Source organism: Saimiri boliviensis, chromosome 2, assembly GCF_048565385.1.
Source record: "Saimiri boliviensis isolate mSaiBol1 chromosome 2, mSaiBol1.pri, whole genome shotgun sequence".
Taxonomy (NCBI): Eukaryota; Metazoa; Chordata; class Mammalia; order Primates; family Cebidae; genus Saimiri; species Saimiri boliviensis.
Window position 1 is genome coordinate 112880932 of NC_133450.1, and position 17561 is coordinate 112898492.

The window sequence follows — 17561 nt, forward strand, 5'->3', positions numbered from 1 at the left end:
TGCAACACACTTAAAAAAAAATAGATTTTGGGAGAACTCCATCACAAAACAGAACTAGGGGAATGGTGCTAACCCACTGGAAACCATTCCCATGACTCAATCGCCTCCCAATACAGTTTGGGCTTTGTGTCCCCACCCAGATCTCGAGCTGAATTGTGATCCCCAGTACGGAGGATCACAGCTCGAGATCTGGGTGGGGACACAGAGCCGAACTGTATCACTTGGGTAATATAAACAAGAAGGGAAGTTACTGGCAAGATGAGGGGCTCACGGAATTGACTAGAAGGCTGAAGAACTAGGCTTAGAAAGAGGATCAAGAGCCACGGCAGAACTCTATGTTAGCAGGAACAATTCAACTGTCAGAGTGCATGCCAGTTATGAACAAGGAACTGTGATGATCAGAAATGTAGATTCTATCTATCATCTATCTATCTATCATCTATCTATCTATCTATCTATCTATCTATCTATCTGTATATATATATATAGAGAGAGATGGAGTTTTGCTGTTTTCACCCAGGCTGGAGTGCACTGATCACCGTTTTCAGATGCAGTGCGATTTAAAAAATATACTGTAGAGTTTTTTGTTTGTTTTTGAGATATGGGGTTCTTGTTAGATTGTCCTGGTTTAAATGGGAGGATGGGCCAGGTGTGGTGGCTCACGTCTGTAATCCAAGCACTTTGGAGGCCAAGGTGGGCGGATCACCTGGGGTCCAGAGTTCAAGACCAGCCTGACCAACATGGTGAAACCCTGCCTTAAAAACATAAATAAATAAAAAATATAAATATAAATAAATAAATAAATAAATGGGAGGATGGATTGAAAAGGAGCAAGAATAATATGAAGAAGACTTGTATGAAAATTCTCACACTGATAAAGGTGGAAGATGTGAATGCTTGAATTTGGGAGGGATACAGAGGGATACAATTGGTAGGATGGAGAAGAATACACAAATATGAGATTTTAGGGGCCAGGCGCGGTGGCTCACGCCTGTAATCCCAACACTTTGGGAGGCCAAGGCGGGTGGATCATGAGGTCAAGAGATCGAGACCATCCTGGTCAACATGGTGAAACCCCATCTCTACTAAAAATACAAAAATTAGCTGGGCATGGTGGCGTGTGCCTGTAATTCCAGCTACTCAGGAGGTTGAGGCAGGAGAATTGCCTGAACCCAGGAGGCGGAGGTTGCGATGAGCCGAGATCGCGCCATTGGACTCCAGCCTGGGTAACAAGAGCGAAACTCCGCCTAAAAAAAAAAAAAAAAAAAGATTTTAGGAAGCAGAATGAACCAAATGACCAATTGAATATGGATGCTAAGGGGAGAAAGGAGTCTTGGCTGGATCCCAGGTTACTGACTTGGGCATCTGTTTGGAAGTTGGTACCATTTACAGAAAGAATATATTGAGAGGATAGTTTTAAGGATTGTGATTTGATAGTTGAATTTTACATGTTTCTCATTTAGGATACATTTGGAATTCCTAAACGGATATGTGTAGTAGACAGTTGGATAGATGGGGATATAGAGAAGGAGAAAGATCTGAGCTAGAGAGATTGAGAGATGTAAATGGCTCTTGAAGTGATGAGCAAGTATAGTATTTTCCAGGTTTGAGTATAGAGAGTAAGAGACAAGAAATGAGAAAGATCATACTCAGCAAAATTAATTAATTAAATTAAATTAAAATTTAAAAATAAAAAAAATTTTAAAAAAGATAAAGAGAAAGATCACACTCTTAAAACAGGCATAAGGCTGAGCACAGTGGCTCTCGTCTGTAATCCTAGCACTTTGGGAGGCCAAGGCAGATGGATCACCTGAAGTTCGGAGTTCAAGACCAGCCTGACCAGCATGACCAGCATGGAGAAACTCCATCTCTACTTAAAATACAAAATTAGCCGGGTGTGGTGGCATAAGCCTGTAATTCCAGCTACTCAGGAGGCTGAGGCAGGAGAATCACTTGAACCCAGGAGGTAGAGGTTGCGGTGAGCCAAGATTGTGCCATTGCACTCCAGCCTGGGCAACAAGAATGAAACTCCATCTCAAAACAAACACAAAACAAAACAAAACAAAAAATGGGGTAAACAGGAAGCAATACACACAGAGACCAAGAAGGAAAAGATAAATAGGAAGAAAATCAGAATAGTATTATGTAAACCAGAAAACTCATTTGTAGTTTGATGAACTCTCATTGTAAATACATCAACCACAAATTATTTTTTTATTTTTTATTTTTATTTTTTTGAGACAGAGTTTTTTCGCTCTTGTTACCCAGGCTGGAGTGCAATGGCGCGATCTCGGCTCACCGCAACCTCCGCCTCCTGGCTTCAGGCAATTCTCCTGCCTCAGCCTCCTGAGTAGCTGGGATTACAGGCACACGCCACCATGCCCAGCTAATGTTTTGTATTTTTAGTAGAGACGGGGTTTCACCATGTTGACCAGGATGGTCTCGATCTCTTGACCTCGTGATCCACCCACCTCGGCCTCCCAAAGTGCTGGGATTACAGGCTTGAGCCACCGCGCCCGGCCTCTTTTTTATTTTTTATTTTTTGAGATGGAGTCTTGCTCTGTCACCTAGGCTGGAGTGCAGTGGTGTGATCTTGGCTCACTGCAACCTCCACCTCCCAGGTTCAAGCGATTCTCCTGCCTCAGCCTCCTGAATAGCTGTGACTACAGGCATGCATCACCATGCCTGGCGAATTTTTTTATTTTTGGTAGGGACGAGGTTTCACCATACTGGTCAGGCTGGTCTTGAACTCCTGACCTCAGTGATCTGCCCACCTCGGCCTCCCAAAGTGCTGGGATTACAGGCGTGAGCCACTCTTCCCGGCCAATTTTCCATCTCTAGATCCTCCCATTTGCCATGGAGAATAAATCCATTCCCTCTCCCAAGTGACAGTCCTTTGATTGTTTCGAGATGAATGTCATGATTTCTCCAAATCTCCTTTTTTTCCCAAACCCTCCATTTCTTGCCCTTGCCCTATTCTCCTGCTGCTGTTGGTTTTTAGCTGAATTTGGCTAATGGAAAGCACTGGTGGAATCTAGGAGGGGAACAGAAGGAGGCCAGGATATTGTACCTGCCTCATTCTGCCCTGGGTAGTATTTCCAGCTTTGACTACATCTCCTCTATGGCAGCATTACCAGCCTGACAGGCCTGTCATGGTTTTGGCTTCTATGCGGTCATTCTGCCTCTTAGGCCCTAGTGATACCACTTCTTTGCTTTGTTCCTTCAGCTGAGGTAGAGTAGTGTCTTCATGCTGTTGATAATCTCTAGACTGCCTCACCTTCTCATTTCCTCCACCAGCCATGCAATTTATTTCCTGCATTAAATTTCCTCTGTTTCCAATATTTAGAATACTTCCTGTTTTCCTGGTTAGAGCCTGACAAGTACAGGGCTTTACCACATAATTTTTTTTTTTTTTTTTTGAGACGGAGTTTCGCTCTTGTTACCCAGGCTGGAGTGCAATGGCGTGATCTCGGCTCACCGCAACCTCTGCCTCCTGGGTTCAGGCAATTCTCCTTCCCCAGCCTCCTGAGTAGCTGGGATTACAGGCACGTGCCACCATGCCCAGCTAATTTTTTAGATTTTTAGTAGAGACGGGGTTTCACCATGTTGACCAGGATGGTCTCGATCTCTCGACCTCGTGATCCACCCACCTCGGCCTCCCAAAGTGCTGGGATTACAGGCTTGAGCCACCGCGCCTGGCCACATAATTTTTCAGGAAGATATATAAGAGGACACTCGCAGTGTTTACCACAATCATCTGTGATTTTTCCCAGAAACAGGAAATCATGTTGCATAAATTTATGTTGCCTTATCTGTGCCCTGCTGTCCACATAATGCCTGAAGGAATGATAAAAACCCTGTTTTGAGAGGAGCATTGTAATTAGAAGTAAAAAACGTACAATAATATTTTGGGACATGGTATAGTAGTGAGTTATAAGTGTAGGAAAGGAAGTGGTGTTTCGAGTGATACCCTATAAATGAGATTAGAAGAGACTTCAAAACCAAGAAAGAATTAGAGGTCAGAGGATTAGATTTTGGTCAAGCAGATGAATGAAAAGCTTGATTATATACTGAAAATCTCCCTTCAGTAAGAAAAAAAGTAGGCACGGTGATGATGAAATGCAAATACCAGTAATATTGTATGACTTGTTGCTAATGTTTGAAAAAACAGGGAGCTCAAAGTATCATCCATCAGTTGTGTTTCTCATTGTATGACGAAGATTAAATCTTTCATTTATTGTTATTTTTGTAAATATCAACGTGTCATTGTGATATTCCTACTCCCCCACCCCATGTATGTTGTAGGTGCTGAACAAATAATAGGAATTAGGGAAGAATGAGGACAGAATACATGAATTTCGGAAAATGTTTCTGGAAATCACCATAGTGCAATTCTAAGCTCAACATTAAATGAAATAAAGACATAAATATTTAAAAAGAAAAAATGTGTACGCCTCTGAAGGATGAAGGAATTCTGACTAATCAACAGCAGTGATGGATTATAAACAGTTGACCTTCTCATGTTGGTATGAGTGGTTTTCTGGGGGATTTTTAGATTAAGAATTCCAGGAATTAGAGAAGTATTAGATATTCTAAATTGGGCTATCAGTAAAGCATTTTGATCTAGCATCTTGTGAAATCTCAATTACGAAACTAATTTGTAGTGATTTCCAGGTGAGAGTGGTAACTGGAAACTATCAAGGAAGACTTAGAGGAACAAGAGAGGAATGCCAGTAAATTTCTAAAACTTTTTTATTGTGAAATAGAACTTAACTAAATGAAAATGTACTGTTTACGGAAAAATTCAAAGCGAACAACCAGTTCAAGAAACAAAACATTACTCGGCCAGGCAGGGTGGCTCACGCCTGTAATTCCAGCACTTTGGGAGGCTGAGGTGGGCGGATCCCAAGGTCAGGAGTTCAAGACCAGCCTGGCCAACATGGTGAAACCTCATCTCTACTAAAAATATAAAAATTAGGCCCAGTGCGGTGGCTCAAGCCTATAATCCCAGCACTTTGGGAGGCCGAGGTGGGTGGATCACGAGGTCAAGAGATCGAGACCATACTGGTCAACATGGTAAAACCCCGTCTCTACTAAAAATACAAAAAATTAGCTGGGCATGGTGGCTCGTGCCTGTAATCCCAGCTACTCAGGAGGCTGAGGCAGGAGAATTGCCTGAATCCGGGAGGCGGAGGTTGCGGTGAGCCAACATTGCGCCATTGCACTTCAGCCTGGGAAACAAGAGCAAAACTCCATCTCAAAAAAAAAAAAAAAAATTAGCCAGCCGTGATGGTGTATGCTTGTAATCTCAGGTACTCGGGAGGCTGAGGCAGGAGAATCGCTTGAACAGGGGAGGGCAGAGGTTGCAGTGACCTGAATTTTCGCCACTGCACTCTAGCCTCAGTGACATAGTAAGACCCTGTCTCAAAAAAAAAAAAAAAAAAAAGGAAAAGGGATACATTAAACCACCACTTAGCACCATGACTGATGTTCCTTTTGTTTAGTTATTGCAAACAGTGTTGCTATGAGGTTTCTTATACATGCATTCTGTGTAAACATGCATGAATTTCTCCAGGAGTGAATTTTGTTAGATATGTGTATATTTGACTTTGCTGCCTTCAGCCAAACTGTTTACTGATTTACATACCCAACAGCAGTGTATGAGAGTTCCTCATATGTCACATTCTCACTAACAGTAGGTATAGTGTTTTTAATTTTAGGTAATATAATATGATGAGTAAGTGTGGTGGTAGCTCATTGAGGCTTTCACTTGCATTTCCCTAAGAACAAATGAAACTGAACAGTGTTTAATACATTAATTGAATCAGAATTTTTTTTTTTTTTTTTTGAGACGGAGTTTCGCTCTTGTTACCCAGGCTGGAGTGCAATGGCACGATCTCGGCTCACTGCAACCTCCATCTCCTGGGTTCAAGCAATTCTCCTGCCTCAGCCTCCCGAGTAGCTGGGACTACAGGCGTGTGCCACCATGCCCAGCTAATTTTTGTGTTTTTAGTAGAGACAGGGTTTCACCATGTTGACCAGGATGGTCTGGATCTCTTGACCTCGTGATCCACCCGTCTTGGCCTCCCAAAGTGCTCGGATTACAGGCGTGAGCCACCGCGCCCGGCTGAATTGGAATTTTTAAAGTGCCTATCCAAATTATTTGCCTTTTGTTTTTTTTGAGACAGAGTCTCTGTCGCCCAGGCTCCTGTGCAGTGGTGTGATCTTGGCTCACTGCAACCTCAGCTTCCTGGGTTCCATCAATTCTCCTGCCTCAGCCTCCCTAGTAGCTGGGATTATAGGCAAGAGCCACCACGCCCAGTTAATTTTTGTATTTTGAAGAGACCAGTATTCACCAAGTTGGCCATGCTGGTCTCAAACTCTAGACCTCAGGTGATCCCCTGCCTGGCCTCCAAAAGTGCTAAGATTATAGGTGTGAGCCACCACACCCGGCCCATTTTTCTATTATCTGTCATCTTTTTCTTTTCTTTTTTTTTTTTTTTTTGAGACTGAGTTTCGCTCTTGTTACCCAGGCTGGAGTGCAATGGCGCGATGTCGGCTCACCGCAACCTCCGCCTCCTAGGTTCAGGCAATTCTCCTACCTCAGCCTCCTGAGTAGCTGGGATTACAGGCACACGCCACCATGCCCAGCTAATTTTTAGTATTTTTAGTAGAGACGGGGTTTCACCATGTTGACCAGGATGGTCTTGATCTCTTGACCTCGTGATTCACCCGCCTCGGCCTCCCAAAGTGCTGGGATTACAGGCTTGAGCCACCGTGCCCGGCCTTTTTTTTTTTTTTTTGAGACGGAGTTTCGCTCTTGTTACCCAGGCTGTAGTGCAATGGCGCGATCTCGGCCCACCGCAACCTCCGCCTCTTGGGTTCAGGCAATTCTCCTACCTCAGCCTCCTGAGTAGCTGGGATTACAGGCACACGCCACCATGCCCAGCTAATTTTTAGTATTTTTAGTAGAGACGGGGTTTCACCATGTTGACCAGGATGGTCTCGATCTCTTGACCTCGTGATCCACCCGCCTCGGCCTCCCAAAGTGCTGGGATTATAGGCTTGAGCCACCGTGCCCGGCCTTTTTTTTTTTTTTTGAGACGGAGTTTCGCTCTTGTTACCCAGGCTGGAGTGCAATGGCGTGATCTCGGCTCACCGCAACCTCCGCCTCCTGGGTTCAGGCAATTCTCCTGCCTCAGCCTCCTGAGTAGCTGGGATTACAGGCATGCGCCACAACGCCCAGCTAATTTTTTTTTTGTATTTTTAGTAGAGACGGGGTTTCACCATGTTGACCAGGATGGTCTCGATCTCTTGACCTCGTGATCCACCCGCCTCGGCCTCCCAAAGTGCTGGGATTACAGGCTTGAGCCATCGCGCCCGGCCTAGTTGCTAACTTCTTTAGATCCAAGTCTGAGATAGGAAAGAAAAACGAAACATGAGACACTGCAGTGTTGTTCCTTGAGCCCTGAGGTTCCTAGCTGGTCCATTTGGTTTCCACCTTTCAGAGTTTTATGTTGATTTTCTTTTTTTTTTTTTTGAGACAAGGTCTCTAGCTCTGGAGTGACAAGATCTCGGCTCACTGCAACCTCCACCTCCTGAGTTCAAGCGATTCTCCTGCCTCAGCCTTCCCGGTAGCTGGGATTACAGGTGCTTGCCACCACACCCAGATAATTTTTTGTATTTTTACTAGAGACTGGATTTTACCTTCTTGGCCAGGATGGTCTGGATCTCTTGACCTTGTGATATGCCTGCCTCAGTCTCCCAAAGTGCTGGGATGACAGGTGTGTGCCACTGCTCCCAGGATGTTGATTTTTTTTTTTTTTTTTAAAGATGGGGTTTCACCATGATGGCCAGGCTGGTCTTGAACTCCTGACCTCAAGTGATCCACCCACCGCGGCCTCCCAAAGTGCTAGGATTACAGGCGTGAGCCACCGCGCCCAGCATGTTGATTTTAAATAGAATGTTATGCATAAAACTTTTTTTTTTTTTTTTTTTTTTTTTTGTTTGAGATGGAGTTTCGCTCTTGTTATCCAGGCTGGAGTGCAATGGCGCGATCTCGGCTCACCGCCACCTTCGCCTCCTGGGTTCAGGCAATTCTCCTGCCTCAGCCTCCTGAGTAGCTGGGATTACAGGCACACGCCACCATGCCCAGCTAATGTTTTGTATTTTTAGTAGAGACGGGGTTTCACCATGTTGACCAGGATGGTCTCGATCTCTCGACCTTGTGATCCACCCGCCTCGGCCTCCCAAAGTGCTGGGATTACAGGCTTGAGCCACCGCGCCCGGCCCCATAAAACTTTTCTTTTGGTGCTACAAAGAAAAATTAGTACTGGGAAAAAGGATCTCTCAGTAAAGCAATTCTTTTTACTTCCTGCAGAAAGTGCATTCCTATTAGTAACCTTGCCAAGAGAGTACAATGAACAAAGGAAGCCAGACATATTTATTTCTTATGCATTTGGGATTGCCCTTATTGCTGTGTCTGATCTCCGTTGGCTGGAGCCAGACCTCACAATCTAAACTAAAACTAGATAGGCTAATAACTTGAAACTTTTCCAAACAGGTAAAAGCAATGAAAAGCCAAAAAAAAAAAAAAAAAAAAAAAAAATGAAGTCCAAACAAGGAACGGACATAGGCTTAAAGCTGGGACATGCCTGTGAGCATGTCCAGCACAGATATCTTGGTTAAAGTACAAGGACATAGAATGTACTACGTGCCTAGAATCATGTCTGATAGCTACATAGGATAGGGCTTCCAGCAAAAAAGCAAGAAGGCTTCTGAAGAAACTGTTTAAAACAAACTATTATTTCTAACATTTATGAATTTTTCTTAAACAAGAAAGAAAACTTTGAAGAGGAATTTTTCTACTTTCCACATATAGTGTCTAGGAGTTTTAGTTGTAATTAGTGGGAGGACTAGGGAAAAGTTTGTCTACTCTGCCTTCCTCAAAACCCAGTTATTTCGCAAGTTAATATTTCTCAATTTGTTTCTATGATATTCCCTCATGATTAGATTTCGGTTAGATTAATTTAGCTGTAATTCGGAAGAAGTGATGCTGAGTTCTTTTCAGTGCATCATATCAGAAAACACATGCTATCAATCAGTGTCATTATAAATGAATGATGTTAACTTTATTAGCTTTGATCACTTGGTAAAGATGATGTTTGCCAGGCTTTTCCACTGTGAAGTTACTATTTTACCTTTTATAGTTAATAAGTATCTTGCAGGGAGATAAAAGTTGAGATTGTGTAAACATCTTGGTCCTTAAACTTTTTTTTTTGAGACAGAGTCTTCTCACTCTGTTGCCCAGGCTGGAGTGCAGTGGTGCAGTATCGGCTCACTGCAGCCTCCGCCTCCCAGGTTCAAGCATTTCTCCTGCCTCAGCCTTCTGAGTAGCTGGGACTACAGGCACGCGCTGCCACACCTGGCTAATTTTTGTGTTTTTTAGTAAAGACAGGGTTTCACCACATTGGCCAGGATGGTCTTGATCTCCTGACCTTCACCTCCCAAACTGCTAGGATTACAGGCGTTAGCCACCACGCTAAGACTCCTTAAACTTTTTTTTTTTTTTTTTTTGAGACAGAGTTTCACTCTTGTTACCCAGGCTGGAGTGCAATGGCATGATCTCGGCTTACCGCAACCTCCGCCTCCTGGGTTCAAGCAATTCTCCTGCCTCACCCTCCCGAGTAGCTGGGATTACAGGCACGCGCCACCATGCCCAGCTAATTTTTTGCATTTTTAGTAGAGATGGGGTTTCACCATGTTGACCAAGATGGTCTCGATCTCTTGACCTTGTGATCCACCCACCTCAGCCTCCCAAAGTGCGGGGATTACAGGCTTGAGCAACCGCACCCGGCCTATACTCCTTAAACTTTTACCCACTAGCTTTAGCATTGTACAGTGTCCACTGATACACTGATAACTCAATCAGTTACTATGATGGTTATCAAATAGTGATTTTCCAATTCCATTATTCCTTCTTCACTTATTATTTTGGATTTTCCTGAAATAACTTTCTGGTCAGGCATGGTGGCTCATGCCTGTATTCTCAGCACTTTGGGATGCCAAGGCGGGCCAATCACTTGAGGTCAAGCGTTCAAGACTAGCCTGGCCAACAAGGTGAAACCCTGTCTCTATTAAAAATAAAAAAAAATTAGCCAGGCATGGTGGTGCCTGCCTGTAATCACAGCTACATGGGAAGATGAGGCAGGAGAACTGCTTGAACCCAGGAGGTGGAGGTTGTAGCAAGCTGAGATCACTCCACTGTACTCCAGCCTGGGTGACAGAGCTCGACTCTACCTTAAGAAAAAAAAAGAAGCCGGGCGCGGTGGCTCAAGCCTGTAATCCCAGCACTTTGGGAGGCCGAGGCGGGTGGATCACGAGGTCGAGAGATCGAGACCAACCTGGTCAACATGGTGAAACCCCGTCTCTACTAAAAATACAAAAAATTAGCTGGGCATGGTGGTGCGTGCCTGTAATCCCAGCTACTCAGGAGGCTGAGGCAGGAGAATTGCCTGAACCCAGGAGGCGGAGGTTGCGGTGAGCCGAGATCGCGCCATTGCACTCCAGCCTGGGTAACAAGAGCGAAACTCCGGTCTCAAAAAAAAAAAAAAAAAAGAAAAAGGGGCCCGTGTGGTGGCTCATGCCTGTAATCCCAGCACTTTGGGAGGCCAAGGCAGGTGGATTACTTGAGGACAGGAGTTCGAGACCAGTCTGACCAACATGGTGAAACCGTGTCAAAAAAAAAAAAAAAAAAAAAAAAAATTTCTCTTCTCCTTCATTTATTCACTCATTCATTATTTATTCATTTATGTATGTATTTATGTCCACATATAGATTCTTATAAATAATAATTATTTACTATCATTCTTTATTTTGATGATCAAACAGTCTTACGCTTGGCCAGCAGGATACTCCTTTAAGTGATCCCTATATCCCTATCTTACCTTATTTTTTTTTTGAGGAGGAGTCTCACTGTATTGTCCAGGCTGGATCTCGGCTCACAGCAAGCTCCATCTCCGGGTTCAAGCGATTCTTCTGCCTCAGCCTCCCAAGTAGATAGGATTACAGGCACCTGCAACCACACCCAACTAACTTTGTAATTTTAGTAGAGACGAGGGGTTTCACCAAGAGCCTGGTCTTGAACTCCTGACCTAAGGTGATCCACCCGCCTTGGCCTCCCAAAGTGTTCAGATTACAGGCTTGAGCCACCACACCTGGTTTTCTTCCCATCTTTGAATAAGATTTGTTACAGACTTTATTCAAAGAGAACATATCTTTGGGGCATGGTGGCTCACGCCTGTAATCTGAACACTTTGGTGTTCCAAGGCAGGAGGATCACTTGAGTCCAGGAGTTCAAGACCAGGCAACATGGCGAAACCCCATCTCAACAAAAAAAACAAAAATTAGCCAGGTATTTTGGCGCAAACTGTAGTCCCAGATACTCAAGAGCCTGAGGTGGGAGTATCACTTAAGCCCAGGAAGTTGTGGCTGCAGTGAGCCATGACTGCATCATTGCCCTCCAGCTGGGAACTCTGGGTGACAGAGCAAGACCTTGTCTCAAAAAAAAAAAAAAGGCCGGGCGCGGTGGCTCAAGCCTGCAATCCCAGCACTTTGGGAGGCCGAGGAGGGTGGATCACGAGGTCGAGAGATCGAGACCATCCTGGTCAACATGGTGAAACCCCGTCTCTACTAAAAATACAAAAAATTAGCTGGGCGTGGTGGCGCGTGCCTGTAATCCCAGCTACTCAGGAGGCTGAGGCAGGAGAATTGCCTGAACCCGGGAGGCGGAGGTTGCGGTGAGCCGAGATCGCGCCATTGCACTCCAGCCTGGGTAACAAGAGCGAAACTCCGTCTCAAAAAAAAAAAAAAAAAAAAAAAAAAAAAAAAAGAAAGAAAGAAAGAAAAGAAAATGTCAAAAAAAAAAAATGTTAAAAAGAGAAAACATCATCTATGTAGAAAGTCCAAAAAAACCTGTCCAGGCATGGTGACTCATACTTATAATCCCAGCACTTTGGGAGGCCAAGTTGGGAGAGTCAGTTGTGGTCAGGAGTTCAAGATCAGCCTGGCCAACATGGTAAAACCCCGTCTCTACTAAAACTACAAAAATTAGCTGGGTGTGGTGGCAGGCCACTGTAATCCCTGCTACTAGGGCATCTGAGGCTGGAGAATCACTTGAACCCAGGAGGCGGAGGTTGAGATCACATTACAGCACTCCAGCCTGGACAACAAGAGCAAAACTACAACTCAAAAAAAAAAAAAAAAAAGGAAAATTTCAAAAAACCTACAAAGATCTACTAGAACTAATAAGTGATGATTAAAACGTTGTAGGACACAAAGTTAATACAGTTGATTGTTGTGCGACACAGGCATTAGGGCCACTGATTTCCTGCCTGGTCAAAAACCTCCCCATATAACTTTTTTTTTTTTTTTTTTTTTTTTTTTGAGACAGAGTTTCGCTCTTTCAACCAGGCTGGAGTGAAATGTCGCAATCCCAGCTCACTGAAACCTCAACCGGCCAGGTTCAAGCAATTTTCCTGCCTCAGCCTCCCATGTAACTGGGATTACAGGCATGTGCCACCATGCCTGGCTAATTTTTTTGTTTTGTTTTTAGACAAAGTCTGACTCTGTTGCCCAGGCTGCAGTGCAGTGGCTTGATATTGGCTCACTGCAACCTCCACCTCCTGGGTTCAAGCAATAGTTTGCCTCAGCCTCCCAAGTAGCTGGGATTACAGGTGCCCACCACCAAGCCCAGCTAATTTTTTTGTGTGTATATATATATATACATATATATGTATATATATATACATATATGTGTGTGTGTGTGTATATATATATATATATATATATATATATATATTTTTTTTTTTTTTTTTTTTTTTGAGACGGAGTTTCGCTCATGTTACCCAGGCTGGAGTGCAATGGTGCGATCTCGGCTCACCACAACCTCCACCTCCTGGGTTCAGGCAATTCTCCTGCCTCAGCCTCCTGAGTAGCTGGGATTACAGGCACGCGCCACCATGCCCAGCTAATTTTTGTATTTTTAGTAGAGGCGGGGTTTCACCATGTTGACCAGGATGGTCTCAATCTCTTGACCTCGTGATCCACCCACCTCGGCCTCCCAAAGTGTTGGGATTACAGGCTTGAGCCACCGCGCCCGGCTCTTTTTTTTTTTTTTTTTTTTTTTGAGATGGAGTTTCACTCTTGGTGCCCAGGCTGGAGTGCAATGGCGCGATCTCGGCTCACCGCAACCTCCGCCTCCTGGGTTCAGGCAATTCTCCTGCCTCAGCCTCCCGAGTAGCTGGGATTACAGGCACGAGCCACCATGCCCAGCTAATTTTTTGTATTTTTAGTAGAGACGGGGTTTCACCTTCTTGACCAAGATGGTCTCGATCTCTTGACCTTGTGATCCACCCGCCTCGGCCTCCCAAAGTGCTGGGATTACAGGCTTGAGCCACCGCGCCCAGCCCTTTTTTTTTTTTTTTTTTTTTTTAAGACAGAGTCTCACTCCGTCACCAGGCACCAGGCTGGAGTGCAGTGGTGCAACCTCGGCTCACTGCAACCTCCGCCTCCCGGGTTCAAGCAATTCTCCTGCCTCAGCCTCCTGAGTAGCTGGGACTACAGGTGTGGGCCACCACGCCCAGCTAATTTTTTTTTTGTATTTTTAGTAGAGACGGGGTTTCACCATGTTGGCCAGGATGGTCTCAATCTCTTGACCTCATGATCCACCCGCCTTGGCCTCCCAAAGTGCTGGGATTACAGGCGTGAGCCACTGTGCCCAGCGTTTTTAAAATTTTTTTTTTTTTTTTGAGACGGAGTTTCACTCTCGTTACCCAGGCTGGAGTGCAATGGAGCGATCTCGGCTCACCGCAACCTCTGCCTGGGCTCAGGCAATTCTCCTGCCTCAGCCTCCTAAGTAGCTGGGATTACAGGCACGCGCCACCACACCCAGCTAGTTTTTTGTATTTTTAGTAGAGACGGGGTTTCACTATGTTGACCAAGATGGTCTCGATCTCTCGACCTCGTGATCCACCCGCCTCGGCCTCCCAAAGTGCTGGGATTACAGGCTTGAGCCACCGAGCCCGGCCTAAAATTTTTATTTTTAAGGCTAGTCAAGTGAAGCAGTGGGAGTGGAGAAGGAACAAAGAAATCTGTAACTAGTTGTGATCAATTAGTTGTAAACACCACTGCACTCCGAACAGCTATTTTTTTGTATTTTTAGTAAGGATGGGGTTTCACCACTTGACCAGGCTGGTCTTAAACCTCTGGCATTATGATCCACCCACCTTGGCTTCCCAAAGTGCTGGGATTACAGGTGTGAGCCACCATGCCCAGCCAATTTTTGTATTGTTAGTAGAGATAGGGTTTTGCCACGTTGGCCAGGCTGGTCTGGAACTCCTGACTTCAGGTGATCCACCTACCTTGGCCTGCCAATGTGCTAGGATTATAGGCATGAGCCACCATACCCGGCCTCTCATATAACTTTGTTTGTTTTTTGTTTTTTTTTAAAAATAAGACAGAGTCTGGCTCTGTTGCCCAGGCTGGAGTGCAGTGGTGTTATCTCAGCTCACCATAATCTCCGCCTCCTGAGTTCAAGTAATTCTCCTGCTTCAGCTTCCCAAGTGGCAGGGATTACTGGCGTCTGCCACCATGCCTGGTTAATTTTTGTATTTTTAGTAGAGACAGGGTTTCACCATGTTGGCCACGGCTGGTCTTGAACTACCAGCCCCAGGTAATACGCCAGCCTCTGCCTCCCAAAGTGCTAGGATTATAAGGGTGAGCCAGTGGGCCTGGCCTCCTCAGTCTTTTCTTTTTTTTTTTTAAGATGCAGTTTTAGGCCGGGCGCGGTGGCTCAAGCCTGTAATCCCAGCACTTTGGAGGCCGAGGTGGGTGGATCACGAGGTTGAGAGATCGAGACCATCCTGGTCAACATGGTGAAACCCCATCTCTACTAAAAATACAAAAAATTAGCTGGGCATGGTGGCGCGTGCCTGTAATCCCAGCTACTCAGGAGGCTGAGGCAGGAGAATTGCCTGAACCCAGGAGGCGGAGGTTGCGGTGAGCCGAGATCACGCCATTGCACTCCAGCCTGGGTAACAAGAGCGGAACTCTGTCTCAAAAAAAAAAAAAAAAAAAAAAGATGCAGTTTTGTTCCTGTTGCCCAGGCTGGAGTTCAATGGCAAGATTTTGGCTCACTGCAAGCTCCGCCTCCTGAGTTCAAGGGCTTCTCCTGCAACAGCCTCCAGAGTAGCTGGAATTACAGACATGTGCCACCATGCTTGGCTAATTTTGCATTTTTAGTAGAGATGGGGTTCCTCCATGCTTGTCAGGACTGGTCTCAAACTCCCAACTTCAGGTGATCTGCCCGCCTCAGCCTCCCAAAGTGCTGGGATTATAGGTGTGAGCCACTGTGCCTGGCCTGTGCCATACAGTTTTAAACAACCAGATCTCATATGAACTCAGAAGGGGAACTCACTTATCACCAAGTAGATAATGCTAATCCATGTGTGATAAATCCACCCCCATGATCCAATCACCTCTCCTCAGACCCCACCTCCAACATTGGGAATCACATTGCAACATCAGATTTGGTGGGGACAAATATCCAAACCAAGTATTTCACAGCTTGTTATTATAAATTGTATTTTAAATATTTTAACTTCCAATTATTTGTTTCTATTATATGAAAATATAATTGATTTTTATATACAGTTGACCCTTGACCAACATGGGTTTGATCTGCACAGATCCATGTACATATGAATTTTCTTCATCTCTGCCACCACTAAGACAGTAAGACTCTTCTCTTCTTCCTCCTCCTTAGCCTATCAGTGTGAAAGCAATGAAGATGAAGACCTTTATGATGATCCACTTCCACGTAATGAATGCTGTGGTGTTTTTTTTTTTTTTTTTGAGACAGAGTTTCGCTCTTGTTCCCCAGGCTAGAGTGCAATGGCGCGATCTCGGCTCACCGCAACCTCCGCCTCCTGGGTTCAGGCAATTCTCCTGCCTCAGCCTCCTGAGTAGCTGGGATTACAGGCACGCGCCACCATGCCCAGCTAATTTTTGTATTTTTAGTAGAGACGGGGTTTCACTATGTTGACCAGGACGGTCTCGATCTCTTGACCTTGTGATCCACCCGCCTCGGCCTCCCAAAGTCCCGGGATTACAGGCTTGAGCCACCGCGCCCGGCCTGTTTTTTTTTTTTTTTTTTTTTTGAGACAGAGTATCGTTCCATTGCCAGGCGCCAGGCTGGAGTGCAGTGGCGCGATCTCGGCTCACTGCCACCTCTGCCTCCCGGTTTCAAGCAATTCTCCTGCCTCAGCCTCCCGAGTAGCTGGAATTACAGGAGCGCACCACCACGCCCAGCTAATTTTTTGTATTTTTAGTAGAGACGGGGTTTCACCATGTTGGCCAGGATGGTCTTGATCTCTTGACCTCGTGATTCACCCGCCTTGGCCTCCCGAAGTGCTGGGATTACAGGCGTGAGCCACCGCGCCCGGCTGATGTGGTGTTTTAACCAGAATTCATTTCCCTCCTCTCCTCTCCCAGTTTAGCCAAGTGGAGATTCCACTGCAGGATGGTGCAGCCAAGACCACAGGGCTTCCTCTCTCCTTAGCTTCCAGTTGGAGAGCCATCTTCCTGGTAAGGGCAAGACGTCAACAGTTCTCATCCAGCTCCCACCTACCTGTTGCTGATACCAAATTCTGGGCTAATGTGCAGGGGTTCTTTCTTCTCCCTGGCCCCTGCTGTGGGACAGAGGCTGTACGTTGGGTGTGGCTGTGCTGAGAACACTGAGGCATTCATTGCTTTAGTAGTGGTTCTGAAGGTGGTCCCACACCGAGGCAAACCAACACCTGTGTCTTCTACATCTCATCCACTGAGTTCTCAGCTCCTAGGCAGAAAAATCATTTGGAGAATTATGTCATTGTTTCTCCCACACTTCAGAGACTTGGCCTAGAGATTTTCCCTGGCAGGAGAAGCAAGTTTTAAAGCAAGTATCTCCTAAAAGAAAAGGGTGGAGTGGGGGTGGGGAAGGAAGAAAGCAGTTCCTAATCTCTTCCCAGAAGGACTGACTTAATTTGCAATGGAGTGTGGGAGAATTTGAGCCTAAGGGTTCTTTCAAAAATAGCGGAGGTTGTGGTGAGGCAATTGGGAGGAGCCATTGGATATATAAACTAAAATGTGGGTTGGCTACTGTGCCCAAGAGAATTGGGAAAGTAGACATTTGGAGAAACCTGCCTTGGGACTGAACAAATCTCAAACCTTGACCCTGACAACAATCTCTTAAAGGAGCCTGAATTTGACTGGATTATTTCTGAGAAGGAATTTGTGACCAAGGGCATTACTGAAAGGAATAGAGCCATCAGTAGTGAATGGAATTTAACAGCTAGGATTGTTCAGGGAAAAGAGTCAGAGATCCCTGCCAAAATCTTTGTTATCCCAGGGTGACTGTAGACATATCCAAGATTGTGGGACCTGGGGAACCAAGATCAGAGGCTTAGAACTGTTGGGAGTAGGAGCCTGGGTACAGTGGCTGACACCTGTGATCCTAGTACTTT

The 17561-nt window shown here is 45.3% G+C and overlaps 1 long non-coding RNA gene across 1 annotated transcript in view; it reads right to left on the reverse strand.

Annotated features, from left to right (window-relative positions):
* The window catches only part of LOC120361344 (uncharacterized), a 69000-nt gene that overhangs the window by 46490 nt on the left and 4949 nt on the right, over positions 1-17561 (reverse strand). Inside the window, exons 2-3 of the long non-coding RNA XR_005577560.2 lie at positions 16688-16894; positions 10947-11074 (exon numbers count right to left, since the gene is read on the reverse strand). This is a non-coding gene — a long non-coding RNA (uncharacterized LOC120361344). The remainder of the gene's footprint in view (positions 1-10946; positions 11075-16687; positions 16895-17561) is intronic.